Consider the following 19,873-nt stretch of genomic DNA (forward strand, 5'->3'; position numbering starts at 1 on the left):
TCCCAGCCCTGTGGCTTCCCCCTTCCACTGCTCTTTGAATTGCTGGAACATATGTGGGGCCTGGGATGTCCTTGAGGCGGGCAGGACAAATGGGGAGCCAGCAGCCCCTTCCCATCTGGGGGCTGAGGCTCCTTTAATTTGGATACCTTAAAAGGCTTGCGGGAGCAAGGGGTTGGGTTCTTATCTCCTGAGCTCTGGACAGTGCCTTATTTATAGCCCTGCTGACAAGAGGCGGCACCTGGCCAGCAGCTGCATACACGGTTGGGGCAATCCAACAGGGTCGTTGGCCCTGTGCTGCCGTGGTCCCCTTTGGTCGGGCTGGAGGGCGGAAGACAGGACAGGTAAGTTTCCTCCTCTCCCTTGCCACCCTTCCTTTCCCATGTCTGCACAGGCCTAGATGCCAGACGTGCAGCCTTTGTGCCCTTGGAGGGAGCTCTCCGGCACTGTGGACTTGCAGACCCCAAGCACAGACCCAGGTGGCACCGGCAGCTGGCTCCCACCAGCAGCCAGCTCCTGCTGTGGGGAGAGAACAGAACCTGCCCTCCCCAGATCTACAGCAGATGCCTCCGGGAATATAAAGAACTTGGAGAGAACCCTTTGTTCATCTTCCCCTCTCTGAGTGCGAATCAGGAATTACACTGAGTTTGGAACACCAGAAAGCTTTTTCTTAAGAGGAAAAAGAAAAAGAAAACAATTATAAGATAAACACTGGAGGGGGAAAACCACAGTGCCCGGGAGCTTTTTCTCCCTGACAGAATTTTCGGATGGCCTGGGGTGAGGATGCAAATTATTGACGAGTCTGATTAGCCTTGGAAGGTATGTTTATGCAAGGTGACTTATTATGGCTGATGGCTCAGAAGTCCAGATAGCTGTTGTGTGCTTAAAGGAACCGCATTAATATTTTACTAATTTCTAGAGCAGGATATGAGCAAATGCGCAGGACTGAGTAATGCTGGGCCGGTTGCACAATGATGTTAATACTGATGGAATGACATATTATGACGATAGGCAGCATACATACAAATGTCCTAGAGTCATAATCTTTGCAAGGCACCGTATCAGGGCCAATCTAAAAAAAAATATATTGTCAGACCAGTTTTTTTTTTTTTTAAATACTTCGAGGTCCAAAGATAGTATTAACACTTGGTTATTGGCTGATGTTGTCTTATCACGTACTTGCTCTGTATAGGTCTCTTGTTGTTTTATTTGTTTCTTGAGAAATGTTATTTGAATTTTTTGCTGCTAAGTTTATAACAAGTTGTGTTGTAAGAAAACCGATTACATTTTGAGATCTAGCCAATCTGACAAGAGTTTTTGTTTTTAATGACGTAGCCAACTAATCAACCAACTCCGACAATTACATTTGGGGTGCTTTTTTCCAATATTGAGAAAATATTTCTAAGATGCCTGGGTTGGTTAGGCGTCTGACTCTTGATCTCAGCTAAGGACATGATCTCACAGTTTGTGGGACCAAGCCCTGAGTCAGGCTCCATGCTGACAGCATAGAGCCTGCTTGGGATTTCCTCATTCTCTCTCTCTCTCTCTCTCTCTCTTTGTCTCTCTCTCTCTCAATAAATAAATTTAAAAAAAAATTTTAATTCAAAAAAAAGAAAATATTTCAATATATAACTTCCATGAAGAGTTGCTCAGTTTCCCCTAAACATATTCCCCGACTGCTCACTCAATCTTGCCTGCCTTTGAACACATTTTGCACTATTAAATTTCATCATCCCATTGAATGCTTCCAAAATTCTCCATTGGTTCCAGATCCCTGAGGCTAGGCCACGTCATATTCTCTCTGTAATCTGATAAGCCCTTAACACAGGGACCTACAAACTATCTACTGGTGTCTAAAGGGTTTCATATTTAAAATAGGTGGCCAAGAAACTGAGTTTAAATCGTCCTCTCCCCGCTGTCAAAAAAACAAAATTCAGCTGAGTAAATTGTAAAGATCATATTGTTTTATTCAATGATTCATGAACTGGGCAGTATCCCATCCTGCAGGTAAAAAGGAGCTCTGAGGAGTTATGCAAAACGGAAGGCTTCTATAGACAGAAGGGAGCAGGAACAAGGAAGTTACAGGTTGGGGGGGTGGGCGGGAAGTAGACTGGTTATTGCAAGGCTACTTTCGTTTAGGGAATGGCAGGCATCAATCCAGCAGATGACCTAACTATTGCTGCTTAAGGGATTCCTGATCGACTGGTCTACAATTCCATTTTTGGAAGGGGCCGGTATTGTAACTAATTTTAAGTCTCAGTTTGGTGACGTGGAGTTTAGCATAAGTGACTCCATTTGGGGCCTGTTGTTTTGTTTTCAACAACACTAAACAAAGAGGTGAAGAGATTATATTCAGTGTTTATGTTTTCTTTTGTTTTTTCTGACTGTGCACATGCTCACCCTTGAAAATACAGACCAGCAGAGAGAAGAAAATGAAAACTTATGTGTAGTCTTAGCACATTCATTTTTATCTTAACAATCTCTTGATTCTAAGAGGTCCTTGATTTTAAGACCAGCCATTAACTTAATACTAGCTGTACAAAAGAGGGAAAAAAAAATTCTCACTATGTTATCCAGATTGATATATTTAAAATGGATCTGAAAACAAATTACACAGGGAAATATAAATTATAATTAAGAAATATATATATATATTCAGATTATTTGCTAATCTACCTTTTGTTCAATTTATGATCGATGTCCTTTTACCATGTATTCAAACTTTAATTCTTTGAAAATTGGTGATCTTTACATGATGTTGTGACTTCTTTCATTTAGCCAGAATATCAACATACCCATAATAGCTGGGAATAATAATGATGGGTAGTAAAAAAAAAAAACCATAAACTGAGCTTTAGATAAGCAATTTTTATCAGAATATAACTAATTTTAAAGTATAATCTGGAGGCATCTAGGTGGCTCAGTTGGTTAAGTGCTGACTTAGGTTCAGGCCCTGATCTTGTGGTTCGTGAGTTTGAGCCCCGCTTTGGGCTCGGTGCTGACAGCTCAGAGCCTGGAACCTGCTTCAGATTCTGTGTCTCCCTCTCTCTCTGCCTCTTCACCCCTCACATTCTGTTTCTCTCTATCTCTCAAAAATAAACATTAAAAAAATTTTTAAGGGGCGGCTGGGTGGCTCAGTCGGTTAAGCAGCCGACTTCGGCTCAAGTCATGATCTCGTGGTCCGTGAGTCCGAGCCCCAGGTCGGGCTCTGTGCTGACAGCTCAGAGCCTGGAGCCTGTTTCAGATTCTGTGTCTCCCTCTCTCTCTGACCCTCCCCCGTTCATGCTCTGTCTCTCTCTGTCTCAAAAATAAATAAACGTTAAAAAAAATTAAAAAAAAAAATTAATAAGGAAGGCATGTATAATTAGATTTTAAGGGGAAAGTGCAAGGATTTCATTTTGGTTTTTAGGAAGTGAGCCTTCTTTCCCTGCCTGGGAGTGTCTAGTCAGCATGAAGCTGGTAAGGGTATCTGAAGAGGCAGGAGGAACTGACTATTTTCATGTTAAGTAAAAGCCACCAGAGAGCTTTCTGTCTGGGCTCAGTTTTGTCTGATAAATCTAGACTAATTGCAAAATGTCAGTCCATGGTTTAGCATGAGCACAAAAACACACAAAATATGTGATGTTGATTATTCTACTTCTCTCTAATTCATTTCCCTCATAGTAAGACAAAATGGATAATACAAAGGCACAAAGAGCAATGTGACAACATGTATATAATAACGAAAATGATCAACAGTGCAACTGCTCAAGAGTAGAGTATGCCCGGGGCGCCTGGGTGGCTCAGTCAATTAAGCATATTAGTCCTGGTTTTTAGACAAGGAAACTGACTTAGAACAGTGCTATCCACTGCAGAAGGTGCAACCAAGTTTAAACTGGTCTGGCTTCAAGGTTGGTAGTCTGGTTGGCATTTGAATCACAAAAGAGCAATCTTAAGGTCATATGCAATGAATAGTGTGGTTTGAAAGGCATATGCACTAGCTGAAATGGTGGGCAATATTCCTGCAGGAAGGACATATGCAGTGAAGTTTATACCGACAGAGGTATGGGGCCTAGAGGAAGTAAGGAATGATAAAAGGCAGAGACAGGTGGGGAAGAATGTGAACAGTGTGGAGATGGAAATAAATGGGATTTGCCCACAGAGTGAAGGGTGGTCCTACAGGTAAAAGATGAGCGAAATGTGTGTGTGTTGGGCAGGGAGGGGTAGTTTAGGGACAATGGTTTAGGGACAATCCTTGCTCTTTCTTCTCTCTGAACCCTTCTAAAAACCAAAACCTAGGGGCGCCTGGGTGGTGCAGTCGGTTAAGCGTCCGACTTCAGCCAGGTCACGATCTCGCGGTCCGTGAGTTCGAGCCCCGCGTCGGGCTCTGGGCTGATGGCTCAGAGCCTGGAGCCTGTTTCAGATTCTGTGTCTCCCTCTCTCTCTGCCCCTCCCCCGTTCATGCTCTGTCTCTCTCTGTCCCCCCAAAAATAAATAAACGTTAAAAAAAATTTAAAAAAAAATAAAAACCAAAACCTAAAGACTTCTAAAAATGAAGAGGTATCCTGAATCCCCAAAGTCAAAAAGTAAAAAAAAGAAAAAGAAACCTCTCTGTAAAGAATCTGAACTGGGACCAATTTGAATTCCAAACTTAAAACAGAATGAAGCTCTGTGTTAGACAGGTGACAGTAGCTGACTGGGGGTGAGTGTTTGTCTCGCGGTCACTGTTGTGAGAGCCACCGTGTGTGACTCACACACACACACACACACACACACACACACACACACGCATGCTCGTGTGATCCGCACAGCAGCTCTGTGAGGAGCCCTCCTGGCTTCCCAGTGTGTAGATGAGGACAGCCAGGGGCTGAGAAGTAAGGTGCTCAGAGCCAGTAGGTGGGGAAGCTGGGAGTTGAACCCAGGCAGTACGGGGGCCAGGGCTGACAGGAATCCGACCAGAGATTGCTGGAAAAGTCTCCACGATGGAGAAAGAACCTCACCTTAAAAATGAGTGAGGGCTTTCCACTTACCCTTTATTTTTCTTTTTTACATTCTTCCTTCATTTTCAGCACCTTCTCAAGAGCATGGGAAGAGTGTTACTCTTCTTAGCCATACTCCTGAAAGCTAGCACAGTGCCTTGTACACAGCAGCTGCCTAAAAAATATTTGCTGGACTAAATTGTGTTTAATTCAGGGGTAAGAAGTGTTAAGATGCTTAGGAAGGAGCCAGAAGTTTTCTTTGTTGGCTAGTACGTTTCCATTCTGTAATACTGGCTTGGAGAGAGGTTTGATACTTCTTTTCCATCCTTGATACACAGCACAAAGACATAATTAACGATCACAATAAATATGCCTCTTTAGATGGAATTTAAAGTGAGTGTTTAAGTGTGTGGTGTGATGTATGTGTATGTGTAAGTGTCGGGGGGGCGGGGAGCTGTTGAAGGAAGGGAACGAGGATTGGAGATGCTGTATAAATTCTAGACATGAAGTTCCTTCGTCAAAAGCTCTCCAACTTTGTTCAGAATCAATTAATTTATCAGGAAACAACAACAATTTTTCTCTCTTTAAACATAATTTAGTAAGCAAAAAAGCAGGCGAGGAAGAACAGCCTCCTTATTTCACAACCCCGCCTCTAACTACACAGAATGATGAACCAAGGATTATGCCCTTCCGGTCCCTACGTCAACGAGACTTTCCCATCAGTGAGGTGCCGAGAAAAACAGAATAACGTGTACGCAATGCAAAGAAAGCCAAGCGGTTTTGAAAGTGCCCAAACTCCTTTGAGGCACCCCTCTGTCTACTCCTGCAAACTGAAAATGCAAAGATCCAATGAGCAGCTGCAAATGTGCTGTCGCTGGCATTAACCAGCATGGGCAATCATCCGAGTGAGGGGAGAAATATTCACGACCCAATGCCATGTCTAACATACTCTCCGATGGAGAAACTCAGCAGCCAGAATGGCGGACTGAGGATCTTCTAATTAAAATAGAATTCTCACTAAGTCAGAAGGTTTGGAAACTCACAGTGACATGTTCAACAATCACTGAAATAATGAAATTTGGACAGAATTGATAAACCCTTCGGCTTCATTATTAAGAAGCTGCAGTAGCCAATCCTCGGGTCTGGCTGGGAATTCGCTCCAGCAGTATCGTGGAACCCCACCGGGGGCTGTTTCTACTTTTATACACAACACTTTACCGGTTCCTGGGAAGCCTCTTCAAACCTCTGCCAGCCTCAGGCAGGAACAGCTAAGGCAGCCCCAGAGGCCAACATGAGCTCACCTGAACCACAAGTCTCTTTTCAAAATTTGTTAGCTTTTTTTTTAATTTTTTTTTTTTTTTTATATTTTATTTTTGATGAGAGAGACAGAGCACAGAGAGACAGGGGGAGGGGCAGAGAGAGAAGCAGACACAGAATCCAAAGCAGGCTCCAGGCTCCGAGCTGTCAGCACAGAGCCCGACTCGGGGCTCGAACTCACACACTGCCAGATCGTGACCTGAGCCACCCAGGTGCCCCTCAAAATTTGTTATCTTAATTGCAACTTAAATCAGACCGTGTCTCTCGCCTGCTCATAAACCCTCCAGTGGCTTCCCAAATCAAAATAAAATCCTAATGCTATGTAACCTACAGAGCATGACATGATCCAGCTGACCTCACCTCCTCCCTATTCCCCTCCGTCAAGGATGCTCCAGTCACACTGCCTTTCCCCAACTGTGCCAGATAGTTACCCTGCCCCCGGACCTTTGCACTCGCTGGTGCCACCGATCGATCAGGCTCTCCTTCCAGAAAAACACACATCTCCTTCCCACCACATCTAAGCGCCACCCCTGAACATACCATCTGAAATTACACTCTCTGTCACTCTCCAGCTCCCTGCCCTGATTTACTTCTTACCCCGATTTCTTTCTTTTTTTTTTCAAAGCTCTTATCATCTCACACACATATACACCCACAAAGGGACACGTGTATTGGCATCTGTCTCTCCCGTAATAATATGTAAGCTCCAATTAAAGCAGAGAGTCTTGGTTGTGTTCCCTGAGGTATCCCCATCACCTGCAACCATAAATGGGGCACAGTAGGTGCTACATAAGTGTGTTGTTGAAAGGTGGAGGCTCAAACGACCCATTTTCATATATTTCGTTTGCACTAAAAACTCCCGGTACACCTGCGTTTTGTGAAGGGAGGAAAACAGCGCTGAAGAGTGCTCGGATTTTAGCTCTGACACTTACAAGGTGCTCAGGCAAGGTTTCAACTTCCCAGAACCCCACTTCGTAAAATGGGGATGACAGCAACAACTCCCAGCAGGCAAGTCCTTGTAAGGCTTGAACAAGGCAGTAACAGTAGTAATGGCAATCATTAAGTGACCGCCCACCATGTGCCAGGGAGCGGAATGTGCATTTGACTGGCTCCATGTTGTCCTGTCTTCACAACAGCCACGTGATGCAGGCGCATGTGTGAAGGTGAAGAAACAGACAGAAATCTGAGGAGGTACCTTGGCTGAGCAGATGTAGCTGCCCTATGCATTTCTTATTGCTGCCGTGACAAATTACCCTACGTTTATTGTCTGAAAGGAACACAAATTGAGGATCTCACAGTTCTGGAGGTCAGGAGTCTGACAGGGTCTCCGCGGGCTAAAATCAGGGTTTCTGCAGGGCTGGGCTCCTTCTGGAGGCTCTGGGGGAGAATCTGTTCCTGTGCCTCTTCCGGCTTCTAGAGGCTGCCTGCCTTCTCTGCCTCATGGCCCTTTTCTCCACCTTCAAAGCCAAAAATGTAACATCTTCAGTCTCTCTTGATTCTGACTCTCCTGCTTCCTCTTCCCCTTATAAGGACCCTTATGATTACATGGGGCCCAGTTGGATAATCCAGGATAATCTCTTCATCTCAAAACTTTTTGCACAATCGCATCTGCAAAATTCCTTCGTAAATTCTGGACACGAGGACGTGGATGGCTTTGAGAAGCCATTATTCTGCCTACCAGTTGCGAAGAGAAAGACCTGGGATTTGAGTCTTAGCCAATTTCTTGACCACTACACTGCTGTATTACACAGCAAGCCCTTTGGTGTTTAGTAACTCTTTTTTCCTTTGCCGTAACGAAGGGAAAACGGAAAGCTTGGATCCCAGAGTTGAGTTTTGTATATGACAGTAAACAGAAAGCGTTGCCCCTTTCCACCCTGCTCCCCTGTAATATGGGATGCCAAACACGGTTAACTCCAACAGACATTTTATCTTAAAGATAACCAGTCTTGCCTCATCCTCAAACATAACTACTGACTCTCAAGAAACCACAGACATTTGATAAAAGTGGCTGCCAAGAGGAAACGAAAGCCTTGCTTGGAGACAGTCCAAGCTCCCCCACGGGAGTGAGGGTTCCAGGCAGTCCAGGTGGGCTGGAGCCAGGATGGCCCTTGGTAAGGCAGCAAACCAGGAAGAACCCATTGACACCCCAGAGGTTCTGGGACAAGCTGGGGCAATCTAGCTCAGGGTGCTCCGGTGAGGCACACACAGCCCAGGGATTCAGGTGACCTGGGACAGGGAGGTGGCCCAGGTCTCAACCACAAGGACCTTGGGAAAGTCAACAAGCTGTGGAGCAGTCTGATGCACCAGGAACAAAGGGACTGGGCCAGTGAGACCATGTGTCAGCCGCACGAGGTGGTGGCAGGCCTCCACATGGGGCTGGTGGCCATGATGGTTTCAACCTCCCAGGGTCTGGACAGAGCCCTCCTCCACCAGGGAGTAGGAAATAAGGCAGAAGCTTTATGTGGACGCAGAAGAAGTGGGATTGCGGGGGGAGAGCAGAAGCTGGGAACGGACTGCAGTTCGGGGAAGATGGGGTGGCCACGGCTCGGCAAGCCCTTGACTCCCAAATCTGTGGCAGTTGAACTACATCCCGACCTCACCTCGAGTGGCACAAGGCTGTCCCTAAATATACACATATTCCCCCCTTCCACTTGAGGACAGCTCAGGAGCTGTCACAGTGAAAAGGGCTCAGTGCCTCCAGGTAGGCAGAGCTGGGGCAAAGACTGCAGGAGGCTTCTGTCTCCATGACTACCATGAGCTTGAATTTTAGAAGCGGGTGCCTATTTGCATTATTCCAACACTTGCCTTAAAGTATTCACAGGTTAGAAAGCAGGGGTGAATAAACACATGGTCTATATGTTTTTGTGACCAAGCAATAATAATAATATAGTTTGTGTGCTATAGACGTACTTCCTTAATTATCCATGTTAGCGTGACCATAGAATTTATGGTGCAAACTGGGGCACTCCAAAAGGGAAAGAGAGCGCTTTTAATAGGTAAGTCAGGTCAACAGGTGTAACTGGCAAATGCAGTCAGTCCCTGAGCCCCAGGCTTCATTCATATGCACCAAGGTCCCCGGTGTGGAGTGATGGTGTAGAGGGGTTATTTGATGCTCGTAAATTTCCTGAAACCACAGACATTTTTATTACTTTCACCAGGAAGATAAGAAACCCAGAAGTAGGATTTCTTTTAAGATGCTAGGATACAGGCCACCAAGTTAGAATCACGTGTGTGTCTTTCTCCAGGAGATGATTGACGTTTGAGAGCTGCAGACCCCAACTCACAGCTTGATTTCCCTTTAGGTGCTTTTCCTCTCCGCTGTCATTCCACAAGGTCATGTGGGAACCATGAGTTCACAAGAAACTCTCCCTTGCCTGCACCTGCCCTCAATGGAGTTGTTCAAACAAAGGGACCGTTTCATAATTTCACCATGAGCCATAACATTTATTTACCAGATTGAGACCTGCATATTTCTAAAAATAACATAATGTTGACCAGATTTTTTTAAAAAAAGAATAAAAAGGAACAGAATGCATCTTGCATCGTAAGGAGAAGAATTATTTCGTGACAGTGTTTTTTCAGGGCGGCGTGTGGGGTTAGGTGATGTGGTTGTGACTTTAAAAATGCACTTCCTGGGCGCCTGGGTGGCGCAGTCGGTTAAGCGTCCGACTTCAGCCAGGTCACAATCTTGCGGTCCGTGAGTTCGAGCCCCGCGTCGGGCTCTGCGCTGATGGCTCGGAGCCTGGAGCCTGTTTCCGATTCTGTGTCTCCCTCTCTCTCTGCCCCTTCCCCGTTCATGCTCTGTCTCTCTCTGTCCCAAAAATAAATAAACGTTGAAAAAAAAAATAAAAAAATAAAATAAAATAAAATCTTCCCATAAAAAAACCCTGCCGAAACATTTAAAAAAAAAAAAAAAATGCACTTCCTAGGGCGGGTTGCTGTCAAAGTGTTGGAGATTCACTGCTGTATAACCGAATTTGCAGATTCCCTTTCTCCTTTCTCCTGGACCCTAACAGTGGCGGGGTCACCTTGCTTCCTCATACACGCTTCTCAGCCGTCCTTCCCTCTGCAGATGGCTACTTGATCCTTGAGGCTAGAACCAGTGAAATGGTTTCCTCCCTGATCATTTGTACAAATGGGAGTCTTTGTGGAAAAAAAAAAAAATGACAACAGAAGCCAGTGTCTTCACCAAAGAGTGGAAGGGACATGTGAGTAGAAATCTCTGAGAAGCTTAAAAAAACAACAACAACATGGCCAGTGGTCAGGAAGTCTACACTTCTGGAGCATCTGTTACCCGAGCCCTCTCTGTGTCTAAGTGTGCAAGCACAGATTGATTATGCAGTGTGTTCTAACTCACCTCCTTTTTTTTTTTTAATGTTTATTTATTACTGAGAGACAGAGAGACAGAGAGAGAGAGAGGCAGAGCATGAGCACGGGAGGGGCAGAGACAGGAGACACAGAATCAGAAGCAGGCTCCACGCTCCGAGATGTCAGCACAGAGACCGACGCGGGGCTCGAACTCACAGACCGCGAGATCATGACCTGAGCCGAAGTCGGACGCTCAACCGACTGAGCCACCCAGGCACCCCCTAATTCACCTCCCTTCTGTACCACAGAAAATGTAAAACAAATCACAGCCTGAGGCCCTGGCCCCTTCTGCATTGTTTCAGAGTCTCTGCAGCAAGTGCTGGGCTTCCAGCCGATCCCTGCAATTTGGCAGAAGGGGTGGGGGTAGGTGGTTAAGCGGTTACCCCCACATCAAAGGCTGCTTTTCATGACTGCTGGCTAGGGAGAGGGGGACACGGGGATGTTGGGGGAGAGAAGAAGGGAGCCACCCTAGGGAGGATGTCTGGAAGGAGAGATAAAGCAAACTGCAAAGGTATTTTAACAGACATGCTGTTTCCATTCTTTACCATGTGTTTTTCATTGTTTTCGGTTACTTTTGACTTGAATTATGGAACTCTGTCTCTTGCTTAAGGTAACGTAGACGCAATTGCTTTTGTACATCCCAAATGAATGGTGATCTTTTCGGGTGGGGCTGGGGATGATGGTAAGTGGCCAAGACAGAAAGCATGTTGCCTTTCAGAAAGCTGGAAATGTTTTCTCTTTTCTCTTCCTTATGGGAGTAAAGAACAGTCTGTTGCCAAGAGCTCGGAGCACTTTGACCAATGAAGATGGGAAAACCTTGCGTCCACTAGGAAAAGGCAGCCCCAAGGATAAAAGGTGTGGCCATGGGGGGCCTGTGTGGCTCAGTCGTTGAGCGACCGACTTCAGCTCAGGTCATAATCTTGCGGTTCGTGAATTCGAGCCCCGCGTCGGGCTCTGTGTGGACAACTCAGAACCTGGAGCCTGCTTCGGATTCTGTGTCTCCCTCTCTCTCTGCCCCTCCCCCCACTCGTGCTCTGTCTCTCTCTGTCTCAGAAATAAATAAACATTAAAAAAAATTTTTTTAAAAAGGTGTGGCCATTACACTGCCAACGAGGAAGCAGACACCTTTCCACCAGAGGGGGCAGGGTGTCAGATAAACAGCCTTCCAGCTACAAAAATGGGGTGGAGGCATCTGAGGTCTGAAGCAAGTACTTCCTCTCTTTGTACCACAATCTCTTCTCCTCTAAAATGCAGATAATTATATTTGTACAAGGCTACTAGGTCATTAGGTTGTCAAAGATAAGTCACATCTGGCAGGACAAAAAAAAAAATTGGCAGAAAATTTATTTTAAGAGTCCTGATGTTTTTAAGTGGCTTATGGTTCAGTCTGTCACTTCATGTCTCATCTAGAGTTACAATGTGGTAATTAAAAAAAAAAAAGTAAATCAAACATGAGGAAACTATAAATTAAAACACACACACACACACACACACACGCACACACACACACACACACACACACACAAACAGACCATGCTTGTCCTTGTAGGTGACTCATTGTTCCCGTGACAGTTTTACTTCCTCCATAGCTTTATCTTATCTGAGAAGCACCCACCATCCATCTCCTCTGGGCCCCGGGCAATCCCCGTGCACAGGTCCATACCTGACGCCCATCCCCAAACTCATCTGGCCACCAGCCTGGGAAAGCCAGGAATCAGGGATAGTGCACAAAACTCCTGTTCTCCTCCTCAAGGACACGAGCATCTGAAAAATCCAAAGTAAGAAGGCAACCAAGTCACAAGTAGGAGCATAATGACACAACAGGAAGCCAAAACAGCTATTTCTTATTATCACCTTTCCTTTTCGATCCTCATTGCGGCCTGGATCGCTGCTGGGCCGGCCTGGGGTTCGAGGACCTGCATGCGTACTAGGAAAGACAGCCCTTCACTGCCTCTCTGCACCGGGGCAGGTCCTCTGGCCGACCCTCACTCAACTACAGGACTCAGGGAGAGGCGGAGGGCCGAGGGGAACAAGAAGATTGAGTACTGAACTCTGGTCCAAATATAAAAATAGTGTGGTGAGGAAATAGAAATGTATTTTCCATTCAATCAAAGAAACAAATCTGGAAAACTGGATCCTAGCACGTTGAGTCCCTGATGGCAGGGACTGTGATTTATGAGGCCAGCACAGAGCCATGCTTCCCAGTGGTAGATACGCCTTGATTTAACAGTGCCATACCCGTGGAACGAGGACCGGATTCATCTTGCTGCTCAGAAGCGTTCGCTTTCCGTGAACTCGTTGTGAACACTCTCGTCCGACACCTAGCATCCAGTGACCAGGCTTGCGGGCTGCTGGCCTCCTCCTCCTTAAGCCCTGGCCGATAACCTCAAGGAGAGCGAAACACCGCCATGAAGCCCCAGATCACAAGCACCGAATCAAATTTATGAGGACTCTGTCCCAGGCACTCCACATGAAGCTGGCCATTGTTCCAAGCTGGTAACAAGCGAGCAGCTCTGGGGCAGGGACTATATTCACTTTATTCCCACCTGAGAGCCTTGTTCGTCAATAGAGCCCAGACCGCATGCAATGTAACCGAATCCACAGCCCTCCCGTGGGTCTGACCTACACATAACACAGAGCCACCGGGCCACTGAGCCACCGGGCCACTGAGCCACCACGGGCTCTGCACAATTTCAAGGGCCCCGTTCCTGGATGTGGATACAACTCCTGCAGCTGAGTGTCTTGGCATCTCTGGGAGACACATGCATTTTCCCTTTTCTCCCAAACCTTGCCGCCTAGCTCTTCCTTGGCCATCCCCCTTTCTACCCAAGTCCCTCCGATTCTCCCTCTTACCACTATTAGTGGTGAGCAATTTGCTCCTCTTATTAGTAGAGGTGTCATCAGTTGAATTGTGTCCCTCCAGAATCCCTGTGTCAAAGTCCTAACTCGCTGTACCTTAGAATGCAACCTTGTTTAGGAATACATTTGTTGCAAGTATGATTAGATAAGTTGGTGGGGGGGGGGGGGCCTTATCGAATATGACTGGTGTCCTTATAAAAAAAGAAAAAAGGACACACTGAGACACACAAACACACAGAGAGAATGCCATGTGAGCACAAAGGCAGAAATTAAGGCGATGTGACCACAAAGCAAGGAAGGCCAAAGCTTGCCAGCAAAGCATCAGAAGTCAGGTGAGAGGCAAGGGACAGATCCTCCCTCAGAGCTCTTAGAAAGGCCCCACCCTGCCAGCTCTTTGATCCTGGACTCGCAGCCTCTAGAACTGTGAGACGATAAGCTTGCGTGGTTTATGCCCCCCATTCCCTGACACGTGACATTTTGTTCCAATAATCCTAGCAAAGTAATTCAGGGGAATCGGTGGCATCTCTCTCAGAAGACAAGACATGCTCTTCTGGAACCTGACCCAGGGCTATGTGTATAAATACACTTCATAGAGAGATGAGTCCTTCTGTTTTCGTTTATTTTATTTTATTTTTTATTTTTGAGAGAGAGCGTGCGCACACGCACAGGGGAGAGGGGCAGAGAGAATCTGAAGCAGGCTCCGCGCTCTGCACAGAGCCCGACACGGAGCTCCATCCCACGACCCGGGGATCATGAGCTGAGACAAAATCAAGAGTCAGACACTCAACCGAATGAGCCACCCAGGTGCCCCTTGTTTATTTTATTTTATTTTATTTTATTTTATTTTATTTTATTTATTTTGTTTTATTTTGTTTTGTTTTATTTTATTTTTGTTTTGAGAGAGGAGTCCTCAAACAAGACACAGCACACTGCTCAGCAGCACAACCTCGGCCACGGTTATACTCATAAACGTGGCAAGTGCAGAGCTGACACGGCTCCCTGTACCATCCTACCCAAAATGAACACATAATGGTATCTAGGTTTATGGACCCAATGTTCTCGATACTTGCCAACTCGGACCTGCCTGATCATCTGATCACAGTGCTCTCTTGGTTCTTGTTGGTGTTGTTTAACCCATGGGTCTCTATGGTTTATTTTCAGTTGGAAGAAAATGAGTGGTTTCTGTCAGGGGGGTGGGTGTATCCCTATGGTCCAGGAAGCTCACTCTGGTGCTCAGCTGTCGGGCAATCACAGCATCACACTAGAAGGCCAAGGATTCAGGAAGGTCAGCTCATTCAGCCCAGCACTGTCTCCATGAACGTTGCGCAGCCTTCCGCGGCCATTTGCAGAGTCGGAACTAAGAACAGATGTGAGACATGAGCTACACATGCTGCCTATAAATCTCCACCATCCACTTGGATGATTGAAATTATGCCACCCCCACCTCTATTACAAAACATAATAACTGCCCAACATACAGTGGCTTAGTTCGGTGGTTCTCAATGTGTGGTTCCTTCTCCCTGCATCCCTTTCAAAGGGTTTGCAAAAACAAACAACAACAAAAAGGGTTTGCAAAGTCAAAACTATTTTCTTCACACTTGTTCACTGTGCGGACTTTTGGGCACAAAAGCAGAGGGACTCTTGTCTCTTAGCAGGAATCAAGATGGCGACTCCCGCCAAACTTTATCTCTACCCTGGTAGGGTCTCCAGCTGCGTCCGAGACTTAAACTGACATAAAAAGATTAACAGAAGAGAAGCACACAGATTCTTACATGTATGTGGGAGCCTCTACAGGACAATGAAGACCCACAGGGGTGCTGGGCATATGTTTCTATGCCAGGTTGTACAAAGAGAGGCAATTGTGGCAAAGTAACAGAAGAGATGGGGAACCTGAAGAAAGATAAGAGGTATTTTAACAAGTTCTCTTCGAATAGATTTTTTTCTGCCTCAGCTCCCCATCTGGTGATGAGAATGTTTTTTTCCCTCCTGGCACAGGGAGGACATCTTTCACATGGGAGTACATCTCTTGCTTTCAGGAAGAAAACAGTGGAGACCATTCTCCTTGCACCTGCTGTTTTTCAAGTGCTTTTAGCTTAAAATAATCCTTATGCCCAAGTGGGATATTTTGAGTGGCCTATTCTGCCACCCTTCAGACATTCTAATCACAAGAGGTGACACCCTTATTCTCACCCCTCAATCTACGTATTTTGGCCAATGGTGACAAAGCACCGCATATTGAATGCTGGTTCCATGCATATGTTTTATCCACAGGACAACATCCCAAACTTGCCAGGTATTTTCTCCCTCCCGGGGTCGAAACTGAGTCTTTTACACATGAGAAGATGCTCACCATCACTAAGTATCAGGGAAATGAAAAACAAAACCACGAGATATCACCTCACACCTATGAGAATGGCTATGATCAAAAAGATAAGAAGTGTTGGTGAGGACGTGGAGAAAAGGGAACCCCCATTGCACTGTTGGTGGGAATGCAAACTGGTGTGGCCACTATGGGAAACAGTAGGAAGTTTCATCAAAAAATTAAAAATAAAACTTCCGTATGATCTAGCAATTCTACTTCTGGGTATTTATCCAAAGCAAACAAAAACACTAGTTGGAAAACACATATGCACACCCATGTTTACTGCAGGATTATTTATAGTAGTCAAGACATGGAAATAACCTAATTGTCCACTGATGTATGAATGGATAAAACAAATACGGTATATAGATACAGTGGAATATTACTCAGCCATGTAAAAGAAGGAAATCTTGCCATTTGCAACATGGATGGACATTGAGCGCATTATACTAAGTGAAATAAGTCAGGCGGAGAAATACCATATGATCTCTCTTATATATACATATATATACATATGTATACATATATACATATATACATATGTATACATATATACATATGTATACATATATACATATGTATACATATATACATATATACATATGTATACATATATACATATACATATGTATACATATATACATATACATATGTATACATATATACATATATATACATATACATATGTATACATGTATATACATGTATATACATACATATATACATATGTATACATATATACATATATACATATACATATCTATACAGATTGCTGGTTGTCAGAGGTGGGGGTTGGAGAATAGGAGAAACAGGTGAATTGTTTGGATTTATTTAATTTAAATGAATAGAATAAAAAATCATGGTGCATTTGTTTTTACGTGCAACAAATATATGCCAGTATAACCTTAGGGACAAGGTATGTAATATGACATTCCTTCAACTACTGTTGAATCACAGAAAATTATAATCGACAGGTTACTGAGTAATTAAAAAGCTATACAGTAAGCAGCATTTAGCTTAGTTGCCAACTGCTAGAGTAGCTCCAGGGAGACATGGTATTCTTCTCTTCTTTAAAAAGAGAGTGGAAATTTTCTAAGAAGAGTGGAAAGTTTCCTTCTTCTGACAGGGAAAGAAAAATCGGATTTTATGCTTCTTGATCTTGGAAAATTTCTGCCCATTTTTGTCAAAGGGTGAAGCAGGAGGGAGCACACAGAGAGAAAGGGGGCAGTGGAGAGGCTTTGCCTTTGCACTTTTGAGAGTTTATTTCTTTTGCTAGTTGAGAAGGAGAGACTCTAAGGAGACACGGTGGGTGTTCAGAAACTGGTAACGGCCAAATGGCTTGCTCAGGAGGCAGTATGAGGGAAGCGAAAGGATCCAGCAGGACCAGGGTCAAACACTCTCTTGATCTGAATGCTGCCCACACCATTAACTCGGATTTGTGGCACATTAGTTAGCCTTTGTGCCTCAGTTTTCTCATCTGTGAAACCCCTCTATGTTGTTTCCTTTAGTCTCATCAGACTTCTTAGACTGACATCTCCACATCCTCAATCGCCATTGACTCAACCGGACTCAACTTGGCTTTGCTGTCACTTCACTGCAATGGATGTCAAAAGTCAACCAACAGCCTCCATATTGCCTCGTCCAGGGAACTCCCAGCAGCCCCTAGTTTATTCAACACTACTGGCACTATTCCTAGAAATACTTTAGTGGTCAGCCTAACCACTGTCTCCCTGGACCCCCGCACCCCACCTTTCTCAGTCTTTGTGGACTTCCTCCCTGCCTATCCCTTAAACCTTAGAGGTTGTGGGAACTTGATCTTTGACCCACTCCCCACAATCCACCATCCTTCTTGGGAGACTTATTCTACTGTGTTTGTTTGTTTGTTTGTTTGTTTTAAATTACCGTTTGGTTTATGGCCCTTACGTCCATCTCTCCAGTTCTAACCTTCCCCCTTGAATCTCAGGTTCAGACAGGTTTGAAAAAGCTCTTTGTATGGCCATCCCCAAAGTGCTTCAGTCTCGGTAGGTCAAAAGTGAATTCATCAAACTCGTCTTTCTATTTTCCTGATGATGGTGGTAGCTTACAGTTACCCAAGTCAGAAGGTTGAAATTGTCTTAGACTCATCCTCAGTATCCAATCATCTATGCCAATTTCTACTGATTTGACATCTTTAAAAAATTCTTGAAACTCATACTCTTTCCCCATTCCTACTACTACCTCCCTGCCTTCTTTTCACAGTACCAGCACAGCAGCCTGCTGTCCTGGGTTGGCTTTCCCAGCAGCCTTTCCCAGCAGCCTGGCTTTCTGGGAGGAAGCGGAGAAATGGGATAGGGAAGGGGAAGAAGGTACAGAAGGACATGGTTTCAGGTCAAGTGCCAGCTTCAGCCTGATCCCGCATAGACGCTCTTGGGTGTAGACCATGCCTTGGGTTTGACCCGGCCTGAGGAAGGGAGGTGGGCTTTCACATTCCTATGCCAGTCAGTTTTTGCGAAGGACACCCCGGGGAGGAGTAACGGAGCCTCAGTAGCCCAAAGGCAATAAAAGGGACCCACAGGAACCCAACGGGATCTAGGCAGAATGCTGACAATATCTCCTTACACCTCCTAAATGAGCCCTTGGTAGATTTCTATACTTCAGCCACATTTATCTACCAAAGTCAAAGAACTGGCCAGGTCAGCCTACTACTTAAACTCTTTCAAAGACTTCTAATCTCTTAGGAGCACTCTGTGAAAACTGGTTTTCTTCCCCATCTTAATAGGTATCAGAACTAGACAGGGGGAGGGAGTCTGTGTTAAAATACAGCATGGTCTCCTGAAGATTCATGCTGCACACCAAGTCATGAAAGGCTCTGAAAAGTCCTGCAGTAAAGAAACCTGTTCACTAGTTCAGCCAAGGAATTATTAGCCCAATCTGACCTTAACCTGAGTGCTTGCTTGTGTGTGTCTTGTGGGAGGCACTTCCTACACACCACTGTCTGCAGACCTGGGTGGGAAGTGCTGACCTGTAGGACAAAGTTCCTCAGCATAGCACATGAGGCTCTCCGTGGGCTGGCCTCACCTCCTCTCAGCCTCATCCCTGGCTCTAGTAATGCTGAACTGTGCACCAAGCCTTGACACAGACCTTGTCACGTCACAGGGGCCTCTGTGTCCCATTCGTGCCGTGCAGCTGAGTTGCCGTCACAGCTCAGGTCTGTTGACATCCTTTCTAGGAAGCCTTCCTGAGACCCTGCACCAGGCGGGGTCCTCCAGAGAAACAGAACCCCATTATGGAGACTGAGAAGTCCCAAGATCTGCAGGGTGAGTAGGCAAGCTAAACACTTAGGGGAGCCAATGTTTCAGTTTGAGTCCCAAAGCAGAAAACAACAACAACAACAACAAAACACAAAAACAAAAACAAAACCCTGATGTCCCAGCTTGAAGGTAATAGGGCAGAAAATATTCTCTCTTACTCTGCAAAAGTCAGTCTCTCTGTTCTGTGGACCATTAGGGATGGCAATCTGCCTTACTCAGTCGGTCTACTGATTCACGTGTCAATCTCATCCAAAAACACCCGCGTAAAACTACCCAAAATGATGTTTGATCACCTAACTCTCTGGGTAACCCCTGTGACCCAGTCAACCTGACACATAAAATTAACCATCACAGATGTAAGTGTATTTCTTGCGTTCCCGTCACTTTTTTCACATCATTTTTTTACCATCTCAACCATTTTTTAAACGTTTATTTATTTTGAGAGAGAAACAGAGCGGGGGAGGGGAGTGGCAAAGAGAGAGAGAGAGAGAGAGAGGGAGAGAGAGAGAATGCCAAGCAAGCTCCACGCCATCAGCACAGAGCCCGATCTGTGCTCAATCTCCCAAACCAGGAAATCATGACCTAAGCCAAAATCAAGAGGCAGATGCTTAACCGACTGAGCCACCCAAGTGCCCCTCATCTTAACCATTTTTAAGTGTCCAATTCAGTAATGTTAAGTGTATTCACACTGTTGTGCCACAGACCTCCAGAACATGTTCATC

At 45.3% G+C, this 19,873-nt stretch overlaps 1 protein-coding gene across 1 annotated transcript in view; it reads left to right on the forward strand.

Annotated features, from left to right (window-relative positions):
• Positions 1 to 221: 221 nt before the first annotated feature.
• FHL2 (four and a half LIM domains 2) overlaps positions 222 to 19,873 on the forward strand; it is a 67,375-nt gene continuing 47,723 nt past the window's right edge. The window contains exon 1 of the mRNA XM_045445549.1: positions 222 to 341. The gene's annotated coding sequence lies outside the window, so the exon portion shown is untranslated. The remainder of the gene's footprint in view (positions 342 to 19,873) is intronic.

This window comes from Leopardus geoffroyi, chromosome A3 (assembly GCF_018350155.1).
Source record: "Leopardus geoffroyi isolate Oge1 chromosome A3, O.geoffroyi_Oge1_pat1.0, whole genome shotgun sequence".
Taxonomy (NCBI): Eukaryota; Metazoa; Chordata; class Mammalia; order Carnivora; family Felidae; genus Leopardus; species Leopardus geoffroyi.